The sequence below is a fragment of the Periplaneta americana genome, chromosome 5 (assembly GCF_040183065.1).
Source record: "Periplaneta americana isolate PAMFEO1 chromosome 5, P.americana_PAMFEO1_priV1, whole genome shotgun sequence".
In the NCBI taxonomy this organism is placed as follows: Eukaryota; Metazoa; Arthropoda; class Insecta; order Blattodea; family Blattidae; genus Periplaneta; species Periplaneta americana.
Window position 1 is genome coordinate 142,726,628 of NC_091121.1, and position 23,080 is coordinate 142,749,707.

Here is a 23,080-nt window from a genome sequence, read left to right on the forward strand (position 1 = left end):
AATATATTTTACAAATAAAGTAACGTTTGTTTTAAGATTCCAATAAGAAAAACAGAAGATTTATTAAGAAAATCAATTCCGAAACTATGCTGCAGATAAAACCTCAGTTAGTATAGTGTCAAATGTGCTTATTCTTGATCACTGATTTCATTTCAGGGTGATTTTCATCAAACACTAGTGGAGAATGAAAAATATTTTGAAGAGAACATGCATTTTCAGGTTTCAAGAATTTCAATAATGAAATAATATAGTTTTTATTTGATAATTTTAAGCCAGGACGAGAGGGATTTTTTAGATTAAGTTCTTCCTTTTGTGATATATGGAGCCCGGAATTTTAGATGACAAAAGTTAATAATTTTCCTCGATATAGTTCATAAAATATAAGCCATGCCCCCACTTCTTTGACACGTCTTTCTTGTCATTCAGTATTTTCCTTTTGGTACCGTTAAAGGTCTCTAATCCTCTTAACTACCTCTTACAAATTAGCGCACGGTTCACAAGATTCATTACCTGTTATTAGGCCTACATACCGGACTTCTGTGAACTAGGCTTGAATCCCTCCTCATGGGCACCACATCTATTCATCTACACTCAGTGTCATTCTTAACTTTCAGCACTTAAAATTCCGGGCTCTAGTGATATATTATGTCCTACTGAAAAACTGAATTGTTGGAAATCTGTATTGTAAGTATATGATACTGCCAAAGACCTTGATATATAAAAAATGAGTGTAACATTTTTATATTGCTAATGCTGAAATGTTCGACTTAGCAAGCACGTCACATAAAAAACTCTTCTCCATTTAGAGTCAACGCAATGAAATACAACTTTACAGTCGATAGAGAAGACATCGGAGATTATGGGAAAATGTCATCGCCAGAATAATGACTTAATTACAGTTAAGCTGTTACTGCACCCAGCTACTCAATTGTACGTTGAAATCCTTCATCCCCTGAGAAATATATCAGAAAAAAGCGTCCGGTAAAATGGACATCAAATAATCGGGTTCTCATGCACGATAATGCGCATCCACATCGATCTTCATTGGTCAAGCAGTATCTCACCTGAAAGATCTGAAACATTGCTCATATTCTTCCAATTTGTCACCTATTGCTTGTTACCTGTTTCCGTGCATGAAAATGGTAACTGTCAGAGGCAATGTACTGTAGATGTCACAGCTAATGCGACAAAGTAGAAGAATAATTTTGAAAAGAATGGGTTCCTGGAATGTTTCCAGCAACTTTATGGACAGTGGAAAAAATATGTAACTGCAGAAGGATGTTACTTTGAAAGTAATGCTGTGTATGTACACACATAGAAAGACAAAGACAAACATATAGATATTATTACACACGGTCATTTACAACTAATCACCTGCGCTTAAAGATTCAGTTCTATAGGCTATTTTGAGCATAAAATAGCATGTGAACTTGGGTCCGATTATCAACTGTTAAGGAGATACAGCTGGTTCAATCCCAGTGTTTTTGACCTAACTAAGAATTATTCACTTAAAATACACAGAAATATTAATTTAAAATGCTGTATTAATCATAAAATAAACATAATTCATTTTAGAATCAAACTTTCAAATATTACTCCTTCCAATGCACTTGACTGCACGGATGTGAATGGCGCGCGTAGCGTTCCGTACCTCGGCACGGCTGTGCCTGATGAGAGAAGCTTATAGTCACCGGACATTCTTCCCTTTCTGCCTCGTCACAGTGCAATCCTTCGTTTAATTTATGTTGCAATGTATCTATTGCGATATAAGCTACTCCAAAGCCTGATTCACAATATCACGTTCAGATTTTTACGAATAACTATAAAAATAACAATAATAGAACCCATGTATATAATGACATTTTATGCTCAAAACGTTCTTCGTAACGGATTTCTAAAGGACATTACTTATGGTTCATAATATACAGGTAAGAACACAGCTTCTTCCTCCATAATACCACGAGTGACATCAGAGTCAACTTTTCATGTCCAAACGTTACAATTTTGCTCCGTTGTATTATCGCATTATACACATCCAATGACTCTTTCCTGCTCCATATATATCACTTATCTATAAGGTTAAGAAAACAGAATACATGAAAGGAATCTATTACAGGAGTAGAATTTGTTCTCCTATAGTAAGATGGAAAAATAACTAATGGTCAACAATCAAATAAATGAAAGTTTTAAGTAGGGAAATTTTATGAAATTTACTGTAAAGAAACAAAAAAAAAATACTAGGAATAATCAGAGAACCTCGATTCCCAAGTTGCAGTTGAATAAATTTATGTAGGCTTAATGTATGCATGTTTTCAAATTTATTAAATATTACAGTATATTCACGCATGTACTCTCCATACATGCTTAGCTCTATTAGTATTGTGTCTCTAGACAGCGACATAGTGGACAATAGTCTCTTCAATATAACAAAGGTTTATTAACAAATTGCATCAGAACCCTTAAAGCATAAAAAGTAGCTAAAATCTGACTACAAATGTTAAAATCTCAAGCTTACTTACGTACTTCACTGGCCAATATGTAGATTGTAGGTTACAGATCCAACTCCTGTACCTTGAGCGTAGCAAGGAATTGAAGGTAAGGAGTGAGCGAATATTGTTGTATTGTTTCAGTAATTCTGTAACAAAATGAAAAATATACATCATGGAATGAAATAAAAAATATACAGTAGATACAAAGATCTTTAATTCACATAATATGAGTTTGGGTTGTCTATCTTTTACTGGCATTTAAAAGACACTAGATAGTGATTATGAGGTAAAAAATCTGACTTTTTTTTTTTTTTTTTTTTTAAGAATTAAACTTGCATTCTAGAACAATAAATACATTGTGGGGAGTATCTCTGAAGATAAGCTCATTAAATGGCCTCTTTAAATTTGACGGTGCATATATTTCATATATCCTTTTTTCCGTAAGTTAATATTTTTCATTCTTAAGTGATTTTTTCTCAAACTAATAAATCTATTTACATGAAATTTTTGCAGTGTTATCTGCTGTTTTCTACAACGTAGACCCACAGGATTATGGATATCGAAAACTTAACATGACGAATATATATATTAGGGTCTCTACACCTGTGGAGTAACGGTTAGTGCGTGTGGCTGCGAAAACAGGTGGCCCGGGTTCGATTTGCGGTCGGGGGCAAGTTACCTGGTTGAGGTTTTTCCGAGGTTTTCCCTCAACCCAATATGAGCAAATGCTTGATAACTTTCGGTGCTGGACTCCGGACTCATTTCACCGGCATTAATACCTTCATATCATTCAGACGCTGAATAACCTGAGATGTTTATAAAGCGGCGTAACATAATTTACTAAATAAATAAATAAATATATATATATATATATATATATATATATATATATATATATATTAGGGTGATCCTTATTTTTGAAGTTTTAAAATACCTCCCTCCCGCCCTTCCAATCGATTCTCTCTGCCTTAAAACTAATATGGGTGTAATTCTGTCCAATAGGTTAATATTTAAGGTATGCTCAATCCGAATGAAATTTCCTCTTACTGAGGGGTTATTCTGCATATTGCGTGGGATCTGTTGGAACCAAGTTTTAATTACTAAATCAATTAATCAATCTATCGATCGATGCATCATTTTTTTATTATTGTAGGGAACAACATGGAACAATTGAAACAGTGACATTTTTACGCAGAAACCTGGAGGTCGATATTCAAAGTATGCAAGAACACTACAAGCCATCAAGCCTATTCATTAATAACAGAAGAAACTGTGATGTTATGTTGTTATAAAGGGAAACGACTTAGTCCACATTCCAGCACAATATATAGTGCGTCTATTCGATGACAGAGGGTGAAGAAAGACCCTGGAGGAGTGTAGAATTATTTCAATCGGGTTAGCACTTGCGGTGTTGCTGGATGACATGCAAGATGCACTGAGTCTGTTACTAGCCTTTCTTCAGCAAATCATCGAAATCCTGCATGAGAGTGACCCCTCGTTCCGGGGTATCGTGGACAACGCGAAGCTCTAGAACGAGCTGCTCTGCTTGCAGGTAATCGGGATTTGTAAGCCAAGTGTCAGGATCCACCTCCAAAAATGAATACGGGATGGACAGAATCTGGAAGAATCTCAGAGTGTTCTTCGTTACAAAGCCCCTTAAGTCTGCTCTTAGGTATCATAACTAATTCCAGAGTAATTCTTTTTGGAGGATCGTCATCTGCCTCATGACAATCTTTTTACCATCGCCCTCTTCTCTGATGAGTCAATGTCTCGGTCAAAGAATACGAGTGCTACCAGCTCTTCGCTTAGATACAACAGATGTCTTCAGGGTACCCTTGGCTGCTGGTGATGTTTGTGCCAAATCACTAGTGGGACCTGTACTTGACAGCCGGGAGAAGAACCAGGCTTTGACGTACTGTCCAACGCAAGACACAGAAGTCCTTAAGACCTCGTTTCTCTGCTTTTGTTAACTGGAGACCCGTATCTCTAAACAATAACATTTTCTGTGTACAGATAAATCTTGCCATGAACCGTACTCGATGTATCATACCTGGGTTATTGAAGGATATTATCTTTGAGTAAGGTTGTATGACTTGAACGTATTACCCAATTACCCATATGTTAGTATGGTACATCCTGCATGAAACTGAACATCGTTGAGCATACTCTAAATATGCTCTGACTTCTCCAATTTTTGGCACATATCCGTTTTTAATGGTGTACTACTAGATAAGAGGGAGAGAGGTGAGAATTTTCTAACTTTTTTCAAGGTCATATAAGGACCATTCTGTATATACAAGGTGAAACAATATGTCTGGAATATTGTTAATAACTTCTTAAATTTTAATTTTACAAAAAAAAAGTTTATACAAAAACTGTTGGATATAAACCATATAATATTATGCCAGCGTTTGAAAACAGTTATTCAGTCATACAAGGTATGACAGTGAACTATTTTTTATGGCATTCTGTATTAAAATTTACATATTCCGAATCTCCATTAAATTTTAAAACACTATGACTAACCAAAATTTATCAGAGATGCTCAAAATGAGAATCACTCACAGCCAAACAGTAGCCTACCCCAGTCTATCACGAAAACAGTCCGCTGTAGATATGAGATGGAACAGAACATTCATAAAACTGTGAGGAAGACAATTAACTATTTTCGTGATAGACTGGGATTTTTTGGCTGTGAATGGTTCTCATTTTCAGTATCTATGTTTCGTTTAGTTTTATGGCTTACTTAACATGATTTTACATACTTATTTGTCTCAAGTTTTAAGTCCACGAAAGAAGTTTCATAAATTGTTAAAAGATGAAACGGGTGAATGGCTAAAGCTTCTATACATTCATACGTAAAATTTAATGAAGATTCGGAATATATAAATTCTAATATACAGTAGGGTGTCATTTGAAAAAATAGTTTACTGTCACACTCTATATGTCTGAGTAACTGTTTTAAAACACTGGCATAATATTGTATGTACGTAAAGATTATTATTTTTTGGTCCTACAGAATACCTACATCTGTTATGGTAAAAATTAATATTAGAGGAGAAAAATTTGCTCAGGTGCCGGAAATCTAACCCGGGTCCTTGGTTCTAGAGCCTATATACAGTATGTAGAAAAATAATTTTATTTATATCTGCATATAGACGTTTAAAATCTTCAAAATAATGACAAATTGGTATTTTATTTTACGTTAATAGCTAATAGAAGAAAATTCCTAAAAAATATTTTGCGCGAGATCGTGCGTATTTGCTTGTTTTCCGCACAAAATCAATACGCGGTAAGTGTGAAATACCACATTCAGTATTCCTAACGTAACACAGGTAACAATTTCCCTATTCTTACCGCTTAAGCGTCATATTCATTTTACTGCTTTAGGCTTTTAACATATTATTTTTAAAGACGTTCAATTTCACCTAAATTGCACTGTTAATTATTATTTTAAAATATTTTGCACGACAAAAGCAACATTGGTACTAGGATTCACAAAACTGCAACCACAGTCTCCAGTGCATCGACTTCCTGTCAGACGGAGGGTTTATCAAATGCTGCCATCTATAGTGCTAATGCTTCAACTTCGAAGGAAACTGGAAAATCAATATTCCTGCAAAAATGTTTCACAATAGAAAAAACTGGTGGTGGTGCTCCAGTGACTCTGAATAACTGCACGAATGTGACAATTAAATTTAATGTGCAGAAATAAATAATTTTGTTATAATTTCAATGTGCAGAAATAAATAATTTTCTTAAAGTATTAAAATGAAAAATAAATCATTACATAATCTTACCGTTTGTTTTAAGTTCGCATTTATAGACTGGGGGAAAAAAGACAGACGTATATCACGGCCTGCTGCAGTATAGTAAACACAGAAAACATTTCATAGGAACAATATTGAAGATAGATATATTTGTTTTCCAAAGTTGCCGTCATTGAACAGAAACTAAGATGGAGATTTGATTGCAACTAATTAGAAATTCCTCTTTGAGTTCTGTAATAAACGATCTTCGCACAAAATAATGTACGATACACGAGCGGTATGTTTGTTTTCATGTTCTCGGAAATTAAAAAAGCTCAACTACGTTTCGCTTTTTCAGTCTTTTCCTCGAACATGAAAACGTCAACATACCGCTCTTGTAACGCATATTACTAGGCCTATAGTGCCTTTTCCTCAAGTAAATTTGACAACTTAACTCTTTCTTTTGTGTGTATTAAGTTGTCTTATTTTTGTGAAAATAATTACGAAAGTCAACTCTAAAAGATTCGAGTCTGCTTGGATCACAAAGTAAAATTTTCCAGATTTATTAATAGTGATTTATGATCAAAAATGTATTCACGTTTAATGTAGAACTGGAAATGTTGGTCAATGGCATTGTTATAATCTAATACGTGGACAATCATTTTAAACTTACTTAGACTTAACAAACTTAAAAAAAACGGTGCGAGAAATACAGTCTCAAGTAAGACGAGCATGGAATGACGACGAAGCAATCTGTATCTGGCTGCGCACATTCAATAAAGGCCTGTGTCACTATCTGCAGCATCACATCAATCATCGCATTATCTCAACTACATAAATGATCCATAGAGATAGATCCATACATTGCCATGATAACCCCTGCATCTGCCACTCTGCGTTCTGCCACGTTACGCATGCAACTGGAATTGTATTGCGGCTTGTTGTGGTGAAGGACAGGAATGGAATCGGAACGTTCTCTCTGAGAACAACGAAATAGACAGTTCTGAAATGACCTAGTGACGAAGCGATTGTAATTTTGCTAATTCGTTCAGCGAACTGGATAATTAATCCTCCTTTCCTTCTCCTTGCTCTATCGGAATACATTTTTTTATTCCTAACTCATATTCAACTTTCAACGCTATATTTTCGTCGCTTCAATTAAAATTGAACATATGAAATAATAATAATAACAATAATAATAATAATGATAATAATAATGATAATAATAATAATAATGATAATAATAATAATAATAATAATAATAATAATAATAATAATAATAATATGTTCAGACTAAGAGGAAGGTAGAATATAGGAGAGATTGGAGAATGCTGGGATTGCAGTAAAAGATCTGCTCTTCGGCAGAAAACTATGGATGAATGAAGTAATAAATAACTTGCCTATTTAAGTAAACTCTAATTTATATTATAATGGGATTAATGATATAAGGACATAATTTTATTTTTACTTCAATTTTTATTGTACCTGAGTTTTTTAATGTACTTCACTCTCACCCCCTCTAGTAGTAAACTTCCTATGCAGTCAATGTCTCCTTACGGTCATAGTAAATAGTACTGAGTGAGTATAGTATGTTCCAGAAATATGTTCTCGTTTCCAAGTGACGAAATAACTTTCAATATTGAATCATATTTTCGCACAGGTTTACCCTACGTCGGATTCCGGTTTCACCCACCCGCTTCTGCTCACCCCTCTGTAAAGGCTAGTGGGTGAACTGTCTTAGCTCTTTTCTGAAAACATTAATTTCTATTAGGAATTTGACGTCTACGTAAGATTATACAACTGTTTAAAATAACTTAAATAAAAGGGTCTCGTTAAGAAATAATTATGTGTCACGTGATTTTCCCCCTTTCTACGACCTTGCGACAAAACCATTTGGACGGACATTAGAGAGCATGTCTGAGTAATTTTATCTTTTCGGATCGGGCAGAAGTGAAGGTTGAAGTTGCAGTATGTAAAGTACTTTTTTATAGAGTAGTTACAGAATTATTTCAACATGAGTTACCAGTACGAAGGACAAAACTGGTAATTGGAATTAGTTACAATAATCTATAGTGCGATAATATGCACAAAAGAACTGCAGCCTGTATGAAAATGAACGGTCACCATTTTCCAAAATGTGTTTAAATATCATATTATGATTATTTGTTCAATTTAACTTCATTCCCTATATTGTACGCTAATGTGCTGTAGACAGTATAATATAGACTGCATGATGAATACGTCCGCATGGATAGCTCAGTTCGTGAGTAAAACATTTATTGTTAATACAGTACTGTATTTTGATTAAACAAAAAAATAATAAAAATAATAATTATCAAACTCAAAATCGCGATATTTCCTAGTTTACACGAATGGATGAACTACTTTTCTTCTCTCCTATACATAGTAAAGTGATTTGTTTGTATTTTACGCCAGTATCGTCGAACTCCAATAGTGAAAGTGGGTAGAAAACGTGTGTACGTGTGTGTGTATCCATGCGGACGTATTCATTATGGAGTGTGTATATATATATATATATATATATATATATATATATATATATAATTTGTAGCAAGTTTAAAAATACCTTCATTGACTCGTTTCGGCTTGGAAGCAATCTTCACAACTGAGTAGTCCTTGCGTCTCCCGGTGTCTTCAACCCCGTTTTTGTTGTGTAGTGTGGAGTCAAATATAGTGTGTGTGTTCTGAAATATACGTAGTTGTGTGTTGAGGTTTTGTTATGGGTGTGCTTTTGTGTATCTGTACATTTCGTAATGTTCTAGTGTGTTTTGTTTCTGGTTGACATAGATACAGGCACGGAAATTGTACATCTCCATCCGAAAAAAAAAGAAACTAAACACACTGGAACAATACGAAATATACAAATACCGATACACAAAAACAAACCTATAACAAATCCTCAACACAACCTGAATTTCAGAACACACACACTATTTGGCTCCATACTACACAACACAAACGCACAACCACTGGGCGTGAAGATACCGGAAGACGCACGAATCACGCAGTTCTGAAGATGTCTTCCAAGCGAAACTAGTCAACCAAAGTACCTTTTAAACTTAGTACATATTAATATATACATACACACACACACACACACACACACACATATATACACTTTATTCACAAAAGTATACTTTCACTACCAACAGGCCTATGTAGAAACAAATGCAAACGAAATTTAACTAATAAAAAAAACTTCTCATAAACATATTCCCTGAGCTAGTTTTTAAAATAAAAACTACCAAATTATTATTTATTATTATTATTATTATTATTATTATTATTATTATTATTATTATTATTACTTTTAGGTTACTCTAAAAACAAGTGGAGAAATCCGAGAGGCTGATATATGCAATTGCAAACTCAAATGTTTAAAATAAAATTAAAATTTAATTACTATGGAGAATCTTCCTCAGACAAATTGCAAGCCTTCCTCTTCCAGGTAAAGGCCTCCTCCAATTGGTCATAAATAAGCTCCGTATTTGAGTTACCTATAAACTGGAATGAAGATGCCTGATCCGAAGTATATATGACGTCACAGCACAGGTACAGGTACGTTCGTATACAAAATAGTTAAGCATCGTCTGCTCTCCTCCTCTAGAAAGTCAAAACCGGGACGCAGTCATAGTGAGTAGTCTTATCGATCACTGCTCTTCCCAGCCGTATTATTTAAATAACTATATCTTTGTGTCTGATTGAAGGTTCATAGCAGAGGTAAAATGCTTAGGTAAGACGCTCAAGCGTGCAATATTGCAGGGCATAGTTGAGGATATTTGAAATAATATTTTTACTGTTAATATAGACAACTTTCCATATAAATTGTGTAAAATAAAAGTAAAAGTAACAAAAACAGTGACCTGAAAGACACTGCACTACCAAGAGCACAGAAAGTGTGTTGAACGTAATCCAAAAGAACCAGTACTATCACAATCTGAAAATTATGAAGATATTAACTCCACATTTAGCATGGATTTGTGTAGCCTACCATGATACTCAGTGTCAACATCCAATTAATAAATTAAATAATGTACATTTTAGAGAATTTCTGGAAGAATATATACAAAATTAGTGGGTTTTCAGTGATGAGCGACATGCAACATCCTAATGAAACACGAAAAAATATCAGTCAATAGAAATATCTTGTATTACATCATTACATCATACACCAACAACGTCATGCACTATTGAAAGAATTTCTTGCAATATAAAATTATTTCAAGTGACATCTCCATAGCTTCAATTTCCGTAAGTTACGAATGCACGTTATTATTCACTGCAAAGATCACGACTATAAAAAAAATAAAATGAACATCACGGTGCAAGATGTGTTTACTAGTATAGCTTCAGAATGTCGGGAGTTGATTGTACTCCACGAACACGCAGCGACGACCTGTTTGTTTACATCCTTATCCGTTGCATTACCTATGTTCGCCGTACTATATACCCAAAGTGTCTTTAACTTCAGTTTTTAGGTAGCTGGAATACGGAGCCTAGTCATAAATTTCGCATCTCCGGTTCCAATAAATGATGTAAAGTTTTGAAGCATTCACGAGACATTAAAAAATAAATCAAGGAAAAAAAATCTTCAGAGACCTCAATTCGCGGCACAGTCTATGATACTCGCCAAGTTACTTTCGTTTCTTATTGATGTCGTGGATCCATTTCCTGTGTTCTCAGAAGAGTGAATATCAATTTCTTTTCATCAGGAGAAGAATTCATTTTCAATAGATACACAATAACCATTCAAATAGAAACGAGCACAAAGCATTCAAGAATCCTATTATATTATTTAGGTTACGCTCCACCTCCTTCTACGCACTAGTGTACCTCTATGTGTGTGCTACGTCTACTGATCGCAGATTTCTGCGGCTCCCGGCAACGTTCTACCTGTAGCATTCTGTGTGGCAAAGCCTTAGAAATAAAAATCGCCCTGTTGTACACATAGATTAAGGGATTTCATTAATTCGGTCCTAATTTCCCTTTTAATACATTAGCCCGTCCCAACGACGACATCGACTGGGTTCTGCGATGTTCACCTTTGACATGGAAATTGGTAGCTGTTCAGAGACTAAGTCCCACCTGGGAATGGCTCGGGAATCATCTATGTGCTATTTTTACACGCGTGCGTTTTACACAGAGAGATTAGAAGCCCGGTCTCTGTAAAGAGAAGAATGAGCTCTATCGCTAAGCCACAAAGGATTTCTAGGGAATATATTATGCCGTTTCGTGACATATACAGGGACATCATTTTATTTTTACTTCAATTTTTATTGTACCTAAGTTTTTTAATGTACTTCACTCCCACCCCTTCCACTAATGAAGTTCAACCGTCCTCCATACAGATCCAAGACCGCATACACGGTCATGTAGCCTTACGGTCATAGTAAACAGTGCGTTCCAAAAATATGTTCTCGTTTTCCAGTGACGAAGGAGCTTTCAATACTGAATCATTTTCGCACAGGTACTGTCGTCCATTTGCCTACGTCGTATCCCGGTTTCCCCCGCCAGCTTTTATTCGCCAGCTAGTAGCTGGGCTGTCTTAGCTCTTTTCTGAGAACATTAATTTCTGTTAGGAATTGGACATCTACGTAATATTCTACAACTGTTGAAAATAACTTAAATGAAAGGGCCTCGTTAATTAATTAACTATCAAGTGATTTCCTCCCTTTCTACGACCCTGGGACATAACCACTTGGACGGACAGTAGATAGTATGTGTGAGTAATTTTATCATTTCGGATCGGGCAGAAGTGAAGATTGAATTTACAATACGTAAGATACTCTTTTATAGAGTAGGTACAGAATTATTTCAACATGAGTTACTAGTACGAAAAACTAAACTGGTAATTGGGATTAGGTACAATAGTCTATAGTGCGATAATATGCACATTAGAACTGAAGCTTGTATCGAAATGAACAGCCACCATTTAAAAAAAAATATGTTTAAATATCCATATTGTGATTATTTTTCAATTTAACTTCATTCTCTATATTGTACGCTAATATGTTCTAGACAGTATAATATACACTGCATAATGAATACGTCCGCATGGACAGCTCAGTTCGTGAGTAAAACACTTATTGTTAATAATGTGTATTTTGATTAAACAAAAACCTAATGAAAATTATCGAACTCAAAAGCGCAATATTTCCTAGTTTACGTAAAGTGATTTGTTTGTATATTACGCCAGTATCATCGAACTCCAGTCGTGGAAGGGGGAAGCAAACGGCGTTGATCCAGAGGTATAGGCAAGTTAATATTACAAATGTTAGTAAAAATAAAATGATGTCCCTGTAGATACGTCACTTCTACAACTTGTCTTCATCTGCGATGCTTAATATTTTCCCATTTGAATATCGCGTTAATCCGAACGACACTAAGACAAAATCATCTAATCTTGTACAAGAATGAATATGTTTCACAAATCGGTATGTAAGGGAAGATAAGAGCTTTAATACGGGGTTTTGTTGAGATTTCAAATTTAAAGCGTTCGGGAGCTTTGGCTGCATAAAGAATGTAATTTTCGCCATATACAGTACACTTGATCAATTTTTGTAAGAAAACTATTACTATTAATGTCATATTTCGCAAAAAAATATCCGTCACTCTCTATTCTAATTTTCTAATAAATATAGGTCTAATGACAATTACAAATTTTCAGGAAAATTTTTCTAATTTTTCGTCCGATTTCACAGGGACAAGTCGTTAAGTATAGCACACACATATAGACAAACTCATCTGCCGTTCTGTTAGCAGTGCAGAAACATTTTTGTTTACGTCACGCGTACAGAGCAAAGCGAGCGCACCCCGTCATCCGACTCGGAAATTGGCCGTATCTAATATAATTTAACGAAATTATTTATTTTACACGAGCACATCCTTAAACAACGCCGAAATTAAAATTAATATAATCTTTTTAGAGAGAGATAGAGAGAGAGAGTGGGAGAGAAACCAGTTGATATTTTTATGTGAAACTCGTTTCCGTGGGAAACAAATATCTAACACACATCAATACATCTACTTATTCCCCTGTTAAATATTAATATAACATATGAAGAGTCCATTGCAAGAATGATGGATGTCATTTGGAATACATTTTGCAGGAGAAGCAATTGAAAGTTTGAAATGGTTAGCGCTCAAAGCTTTACTGTGATTTTCCGATCATTACTGGACAATGAATATCAGTGTTAATACGATATAACTCTCTATGTACATTCTATAATGTCTTAAGCTATGCATTGACAGTCTTGGTTCATTTTCGACAAGAAAGTGACATCCATCATTCTTGCAGTTGACTCTTCATATGCTGTGTGCAAAATTATGAAAATCGTGCTCTCAACTGTAATATTAACTTATGAACATATCATAATTCCTTTCAAGTTTATGCCCTTTGAAACTGGAGATTTTTATGGAATTACGATAAATTTAACTCATTAAAACAAGAAAACTAATGGACATAAACGAGAATAGATTTCACGCGATACATTATCTCCTACTCCTCTATACACGTATTTTTTCTAGGAAATAGTATTAGTATTTATTTATTTAACCTGGTAGAGATAAGGCCGTCAGTGATTCTATAGTGATGAAATTACCGGATATTGAAATATTTTGTGATAGATTAAGAGAACTATTTACAAGATACCATGTCTGAACGAGTCTCAATTACTGACCAATTGCCTAGTAAGTTTGCGTTTGAAATACTTAGTTGTAAGGTTTTTTGGTATCCGATTTCACATGGAATGTCCCTTACGAGGTACTATTTCACCCTTTAAAATCCATCACCCTCTGCCGGATGTGAACCCGCGAATTTTGGTTTCATCGGCTGAAATGTTGACACTTTGATCACCGAGGCGATTTATATAATTGCAAACCCAAACATGTTCGGAAGAATGGACAGCGAAACCGCGGTAATAAGTTGAATTGTATTCAATTGAAATCTTTTATATTTGTGACAATTTTGTGTGTTTCGCTTGTAACTACACTTAGGGTATATTACGTCTTAAACGCACATATTGCACTCATTTTCTTCACCCATAAATTGGTATTTTGAACAGGTTACAAAATCGAACTCTTCACAAGAAGCATCACGATATAAAATAGCCTCTACTCAACCCAACAGTGCATCAGTTCGTCGTAAATCAATCGACTTTAATCATAATAGAGTACTGGTAGTAGAATATGGATCCGCTCACATTTATAACTCAAAGAGATTTATTCAAAATGAAAGTCGTTTTGACAGATGTGTGCGGTTATTCACCCCTCTATTATCGTGGCGAAAAGCAAACATAACCTGTTAGTCAGCTTGGGAAATGACATGTCCTACCAACTGAACGCATTTAACCTTTATTAATTGTAGTGCTTAATAACACCATGTATGGTGGGTCCCTATCACCACGGCATGGCGCGTCCTCAGGTTGCGGATAGAGGAGACGGCCTCCAGATATGGAGGGTAGCTGCGAATATATTGAATAAGCAGTCGTGGACAGCCGATAAGGGGTGGTCCTCCAGCTTGGGGGTTGGGCGAAGGGCTAACAACCCATCACCGTAAAAAACAGCTTGTTACGAATTCCTACAGTAAGCCTCGGAATAGGACTGATTCTCTGGCACGACCACAGCAAAGGAATAAGGTTTTGAGATTTGGCACTTGGAACGTAACTAGTCTTTATAGAACAGGAGGGGTAACATTAGTAGCAAAAGAACTAGCTAGATATAGAATAGACTTTGTGGGAGTACAAGAGGTTAGGTTAGATGGGAATGGTATATCACAAATAGGAGATTACTTGTTGTATTATGGGGAAGGAAACAATAATCACCAATTAGGAACAGGATTCTTTGTACATAAAAGAATAAAATCAGCAGTAAAAAAGGTCGAATTTATCAGTGACAGGTTATCAAATTTAGTACTTAAGGGTAGATGGTGCGACATCATAGTTATAAATGCTCACGCCCCTACAGAAGAGAAAGACGACTATATAAAGGATAGCTTCTATGAGGAATTGGAACAAGGGCATGTAGCACGTATGGGCGAATCCAGAAATGCATATAGAGTGTTAGTTGGGAACCCGGAGGGAAAAAGACCTTTAGGGAGGCCGAGACGTAGATGGGAGGATAATATTAAAATGGATTTGAGGGAGGTGGGGTATGATGATAGAGACTGGCTTAATCTTGCACAGGATAGGGACCGATGGCGGGCTTATGTGAGGGCGGCAATGAACCTTCGGGTTCCTTAAAAGCCATTTGTAAGTAAGTAAGTAAGTAAGTAGTGCTTAATAACAACAATAAGAATAATAACATTTTATTGGTTTTTAACGATATTCTATCAACTACTTTGTTTCATTTTAGCGCCGATGGAATTGGTACAAGTGAGGTAATATTTGGCAAGAAGAGGTAAGAATTCGCAATAAGCAAATCAGGTAATCAGCTCAAGCTGGAATCAAACCCACGCACGAGCGCAGTTCCTGATCATAAGGCAAATGCGTCTGCCGCCTAAGTAAGGGTGATGGCAATAGTAATAATAATAATAATAACAATAATAATAATAATAATAATAACAGTAATAATAATAGTGATTGCAACTAATAATCACCTACAGCCACCAACAAATGAATCAAAGAAAATTAGCTCGAATTGGGTACCGGTAATAAACACATACACGTCACAGAATTCCTGAATTCATAATAAACGTGGCATTCCAAGCATTTATTGTATTTATAGAATTTATAGTATGCAAGCAACTTTTTATTCGTGTAGTAGGATTTTTACAATAACTATGAAATTAATTTATAACACAATATTTCACTATATGAGGTATGTTTTAAAAATGACAGAAGCTTTTTTCACTTTTTACGGATGCAATAACTGTATAATCTAATATTATGAACGTGTTTCATATGCAATGTTTTATATAATAGTATTATACCAGAATTAATGAAAATCAAACAGGTAAATAAGATTAAAATTTATAATCATTTACTCTGAAAGGAAAATCTGCAATATACTAGTGATGTCGTTGTTGGTTTGTTGAATTTATTTACACTGTATATAAATATGGAAATTAATTACCAGCATATTTCAGAAGAAGCTTATAAAATAGAATTGGGATTAATCCCTCCCCCCAAACAAAGAAAATAAAATGTCGGGAAAGCTAAGAAAGAAAGGACAAGAAGGAAAGTAAGAAAAAGAAAGATTACAGAAATATTAATTCTGACATATCTATCGGAACAGGTGTTTGTGACAAAATTTTAAATATTAGTTTTACGTTTAATTATAGTATTCAAAGGTAAAATTCCGTTATTGAATAAGAAAATAGGAGTATTTATATTCTTCTACAAATTCTTTGTTTTAATTAATATCTATATCATCACCTTCATAGCACTGTTATAAATACAAAAAGGCAAATGACGTAATTGTAGCATAGTGAATTTTATTGCACGTGTCCCACAAAGTACCTATAACTTATAAAAGAATTTGAGCAACACTAAAACTATCTATAATGCTAGTGTATAAAATAATTGTATGCTTTTGTGAATAATTTAATTAAAGAGGTGCATCTAGACGAGACTTAAGATATGAAAATATGGCTCTCCTTAGTTTAGATGAAATATAATAAAATAATAATAATAATAATAATAATAATAATAATAATAATAATAATAATAAGGACAACAATGTTTATTGCCGGAGAAATATAATACAAATGAATTTTAAATGTACAAAATTCTAGCACTCCACTGAAATGGAGTGATCGTGCTCAGAAGAAGATTCGATAGACCTACATATTAAAGTCACATGCATATGTTGCAATAAAATATAAAATTTAATTTACTCATAACAAATTACTTACATACAATTTTAAATTTAAAACTGTTTGAGTTAAATAGATGAGGGTATTTCTTCATTAATTTGTTATAAATTCTAGGGCCGATATTAGTACTATGGTTCAAAGCAGTACTCGTTAAATACTTGGGTTCAAACAAACGTATTGCATCCATGTCTTTGGTTTTGTTTGTGTGTATATGATCTGAAATATGTGTGATTTTTATGTATATAATTGGAAAATGCATTGATATAAATTTGATGTATTTTCAAGACTTTGAATACTAAAAACAATTTCTCGGTTGGATAATCAATAATATGAGACAAGGTAAACTGTACATAGTACATCTACTTGAACGTAGGCTAATTTCGTAACTGAACAAAATAATAATGTATAATTCTGCGTAATTTGTTACAAAAATAGTTGATAAATTTTTCCCAATTCAGATGTTTATTAATAATGATTACTAAAGATTTACTGATAGAATACCTTTTAGAACATGGTGTTACAGACCTACGTACATGAAGAAGACGAGTGGGAAGACCAAAACGACGTTGGAGAGACCAGTTTGACCGATAAAATTCTGGAGGCGGAACAGGCCATCGACCTAAACCTTGAAGTTATTGATGATGATGATGATGATGATGATGATGATGATGATGATGATATTCATTTGTACAGTAGAACCTCTATTATCCGGGGTAATCAAGGGGGTGGACTGGACGGTTAATCGAAAAAAATTGGATAATCCGTGTCATAAAATATTTTCGTAAATGAAGTACATAACATAGTTTCATAATTTCTACTGTGGTCTTGTGTTTAACATGCTAGATAGTGAATCAGAAGTTTATCGGTAATAATTTGTCCGGTTGTCAACAATGGTTTTGTAAGAGCCAAGTAAATTCCTTGCGTTGATTTTTTGTGGAAAGATAGGAATAGTAGAGGTTTCTTGTTATAGATTTACAGATTTTGTACACTTCATTCTTGTTTTTAATTAAATCGTGCACATCAGTAATGCCAATCTCGTATTCTGATGCGAGAGAACCCGCGACTTCTCTTTTCCCAAACTGATCAATTATTTATTTGTATTTTTATTTTGATATTTAGTAAAACACTTTTGACACCCGTGGAAGATATTTTGGACAGAAATTTTGAAGTACGAGCACTCGAACTGTAGAACAAGGACTGAATACTGCACGAGTTTGCTCTAAATTTTGCGTAAATATTTGGGACCATTTCTTTGAAAGCAGGTAGTGATTATTTTATAATTTGGGAAAAACACCTTCAAGTAGGCCTACCGGTAACTGTTCCTATTTCTGGCAGGGCACATATAATATACAGTATATATGGCTAAAGGTAATAATAATAGGCTCTAGAAAAGAATAGGTACTAATATAAGGTATAGCATACATACTTTTTCAGCAGCAAAGAGCGTATTCCGAATCTCACCGGTGAGCAATCCGACGGCAACACGGTGTTCCGAATTCCACCGATGACGTCATTGATGCTCCACCGGTGTCGCACCGGTGCCATCAGCTTGCAGAGGTGGTGGCAGTCTCCATCAGCCGCCATCAGTGAATCTGATTGGTTCTTGTATAGGGCGGGAATTAGCAGACGAATGACATCGTGCACTGTTGTGTCATGGCGGTGTGTTCTGCTTTAGTTCTGCTGTATTGTTTGTAATGAGCACAACGTAAAAACAATATGTTAATGGCTTATGAGCGAACAAGTCAACGGACCAGTTATTACTACCGGTTCAAGAAATAAGTTGTTTATTATCTCTTTTCTTTGAACGAGATGGCAGTACGGAAATTTCGCAAAATTTTGCAAGCGTAGCACAGATAACAACTTACACAGTCGCCATGACAGCCATCGATCCTTCCAGCAGTTTTGTTCCTATTCCTCTGCAGCGTGACGTCATTGTTGTACACCGGTCCGGTGAGATTCGGAATACGCTGAAAGAAAGAAAGAATAGAGTGAGAGAAAGACAGTCGGATAATCCGCTGATCGGTTAATAGGGTGACGGATAATCGGCGTTCTACTGTAATTGGACAGTTACAGCTAATTGCGGAACAACCGGAATTGTGTAAACCTGAAATTTACAACAGATAGATCAGATAAATACTCTACAATAACTATTGTTTATAGTTACACAATTTATTTATTTTTATTATATACGCGTGTAAGTAAGTGCATCCCGAAGAGGATGCAACGGACATATCTCTCCTGTGTTATGATCATGTCAGTTTGTTCATCGAAGTTAATTTTGTTTCCTGTCTTAGCACGGGGACCTAAAGGAAATCTATCTTGTTTCTTTTGTATCAATTCATCCCCCGATACGTACACCAGAGTGTATATAATCACCTCTTACCACCATCACTTGTTAATGACAAGAAACGATTATAAAAACTTACAAACGTGCCTATATGCCAGGGGTTACTAACTACTCACGAAGCTCGAGAAACATGTGTTCTGCTTTGAAATTCACAGCCTATTTAATAGTGGAAACTACTCTAAGTACTGAATGAATACCTGCTCTTTGATAGCTATTAAAAGCCATTCAAAGATATGGCAATAAAATATATGTTTTTTGGGGTGACGCGTCACCCCGATATCCATTCTAGGGTTAAATTCCACAGATTTTTTCTGATTACACATATCACTGGATAAAAAAATTTGTCTGTTTCTCAGGCAAGACGAGTCTGGACAACATACGAATCAATGTCCGGCAGTGTTCTGTACCTGTGTAATTTTATAAACGTACTGCAATTTATTTCATTTTCAAAATTCAATCCTCACACGTTTCCAAAATAGGTATAAAGCAGTACACAGTATACTTTTGTTATTTGAAGAACATTGCATCTTCTGTCTTATCGATTTCGTAGCTGGGATACTATAATATTGTAAAGAAGTATACCTCTAGCAACCGGAACATTATGATGTATTACGTTGCTGTAATATATCACTTGTTCCAGATATAGAGTTTAGAGAAAGAAATCGCATCGCTTACAGAGTATTTCAATAAAAGCGTGCAAAAACTAACAGCACTGAAGAATTTGGCATAGAGAACCAGATTAAGGAGATAAGAGATAATATGTCTATCACTATTACTATTTTCCTGATAAATTATTTATACACTTCTCGCTATCACCACTCCCATCAACGCTATATAACCTAGTAGTTGCTACACGGTCGTTGAAAACCCAAGTAAAAAAAATCAGTTCCTCAAAATGACGGCCAATAACTTCAATGGAAGCATGACATCGGCGCACGAGATTCTGTCGCACTCTTTCAAATATTTCTGGCGTGATTCGAATCACATCATAGGCTACCACAATTCTGGCAAATAATTCCAGGAAATAATCTAGTGGATTCATGTCGGGTGATCTCGCAGGCCATGAAATAGGGCCTCCCCTCCGAATCCAGCGACCAGGAAATGTAGCATCCAGATTTATCAGTATTGCGCCATTGTACTATTCGACTGTTCAAATGGTTGTCATGTGACAATGTAAATACGATAAGACGATTGACGATTGATAAACAAGGAAATGCATCATGGATTGCCTAGTCTTCAGGCTCTCCTCTATATGTTTAAACCCATATCTCCTTAAGCTAGCTTCGCAGCCCACAAGTTCCCTATCTCAAGAAGTTCAGTAGAATATTCCCTAGAGTCTATCCTGTTTAAACTTTATACGCTTTTACTGAAACAACCTGTATATTTAGAAACAGTATGCATTACTATAATCATTCCATGGGTGCATACAGAGTACATACAAATAACAGTAGTAGCAGCAATAGCAATACTAATAGCAGCAGCAGCAGTAGTAGTATCGGTAACGGTATTAGTGATGGTAGTGGCAGTGAGAGTAGTACACTGGTGTAGTAATGGTAGCAGTATAATTTTATTTAACAAACACTTCTTTTGAAGAAGGAAAAGTTACAGTTATTCTGATCACATTTCTGAATATTTAAAGAACAAAACTAAAACTCTTTCAATGTATTTATTATCATAATACACTACGCTCTTAAACTGACTGAGTATATTGGGAATTTAATCAATGGCTTTCCCAGAACACGCTATGAAATGTTTAATATAAAAGAAATTTTATCACGAAAATGAAGCAAAAACGAGAAAAATTGTATTAAATATTTTCGTTTGAAATATCTCAAAGAATAACCTCCTCAAATTAATGTCATTACGTAAGTTCCATCCTGGTATATTGAATAACTTGGTAATGTTGGTTAAAAAAGTTTTTTTACAGTATTAACTAAAATAGTACCTATATACATAAATGACAGATTTTAATTTCAGTATATGTGTACACCTGATATTTTTTAAATAAAACAATACAGCTCTTAATAAAAAACACAAATATTTGTGATGTTATCAATATTGCAGACAAAATTACACTATACACTGTATATATATATATATATATATATATATATATATATATACATATATACATATAGTAGGAAATTTCTCGTCCTAATATATATAGAGGGGAGTACACTCAACCAGTTGCGATACTTATTTGCCAAATAGCTGCCTGTCGCGAAAGGTGAGAAGATGACAACGAAATATTACGAAGGATTGGGAAGGAAGTGGATCGTGTTCCTTGTAATTGATAACTACTTCCCAGCACTCTCCTGAAGAGAGTCGGAAAAGCACGAAGTTACGATATATATGTATGTATATATATATATATATATATATATATATATATAGGACGGCAAATTTCCTTTGTATAACAGATCGATAATCGTAGTGCAAGAGAACTTTCTTTTCTTGCTCTTTCATGCAAAACAGCAACAAAATGTTCTTCACACCTGCTTTTAAGAATTCGAAAATTTCCTTTATTCAATTTTTAATCTTATACACGGCTTAACTTTTATAAAAATTACGACTCCTTGTATTCGGAAGGTCCGAAGTTCGATCATGGAAGCCAGTTATTGTAACTTCGTGCTTTTCCGAGTCTCTTCAGGAGAGTGCTGGGAAGTAGTTATCAATTACAAGGAACACGATCCACTTCCTTCCCAATCCTTCGTAATATTTCGTTGTCATCTTCTCACCTTTCGCGACAGGCAGCTATTTGGCAAATAAGTATCGCAACTGGTTGAGTGTACTCCCCTCTATCGAGAGAAAAGAACATTAAAGGCAAAGAGCTGAAGAGTGGGAAATGCCTAAGAAAATAATATACACATCGGCCTACTCAACAAATGAGGTTCTGCAATCATGTGTCTACCGCTTAAGACAAAAAAGTGGACAATGAATACTCTACAAACTCTCATCGCTTCTGTGGGAAGAGTTAAATCTGAATATCCTAATAAGTATCAAACGCAAATTTCCTGACTTCGTACTTTGGTCAAATTCATTGCCATTAACTGACTTGGGTTAGGCCTCTAACCTGTCCCGCTTCAGTTTGAAAACTGGTTGAAAGCTGATCTATACACCGTTCTCTTGGTCGTTTAAGGTAATGGTTAAAATTAAAAATGATATATGTAAATTATAATCAAATCCTTCCCATACACTGAAACTTTTCACGCGTGATTAGATATGTTGGGTTTTAGAAATAATTACCTGAAGTAACTTTGCCACTTGACCGTGTAACCATCACTGTCATTCTTGCATACAAGGAGGCGGAGCGAAACCATAGACTCAGTCATTATTTATAATATTGATCTCTTCGACCTGTTTTATGTATCAAGGGGGTTATTTGTACAATATGCATGAGCTATATTTCCATATGTAATGTAAATCCCGTTCATCATTGCTTTGCATCGTAAATATGCCAAATCCCGAAACTAGAATTGCACAACTAAAATGTTAGAAGAAAACTCAATCCAACATGCACGAATCAAAACAAATCTTTCCATCACCTTCATAATCCCAAGTTATGTTGTTTTGATTGCTTATATAAAGCAAATATCATACATTATGTTTACATTCCTACCGCTAGTTGAGGGGAGATTTGTATGATTTATAGATGAAAATT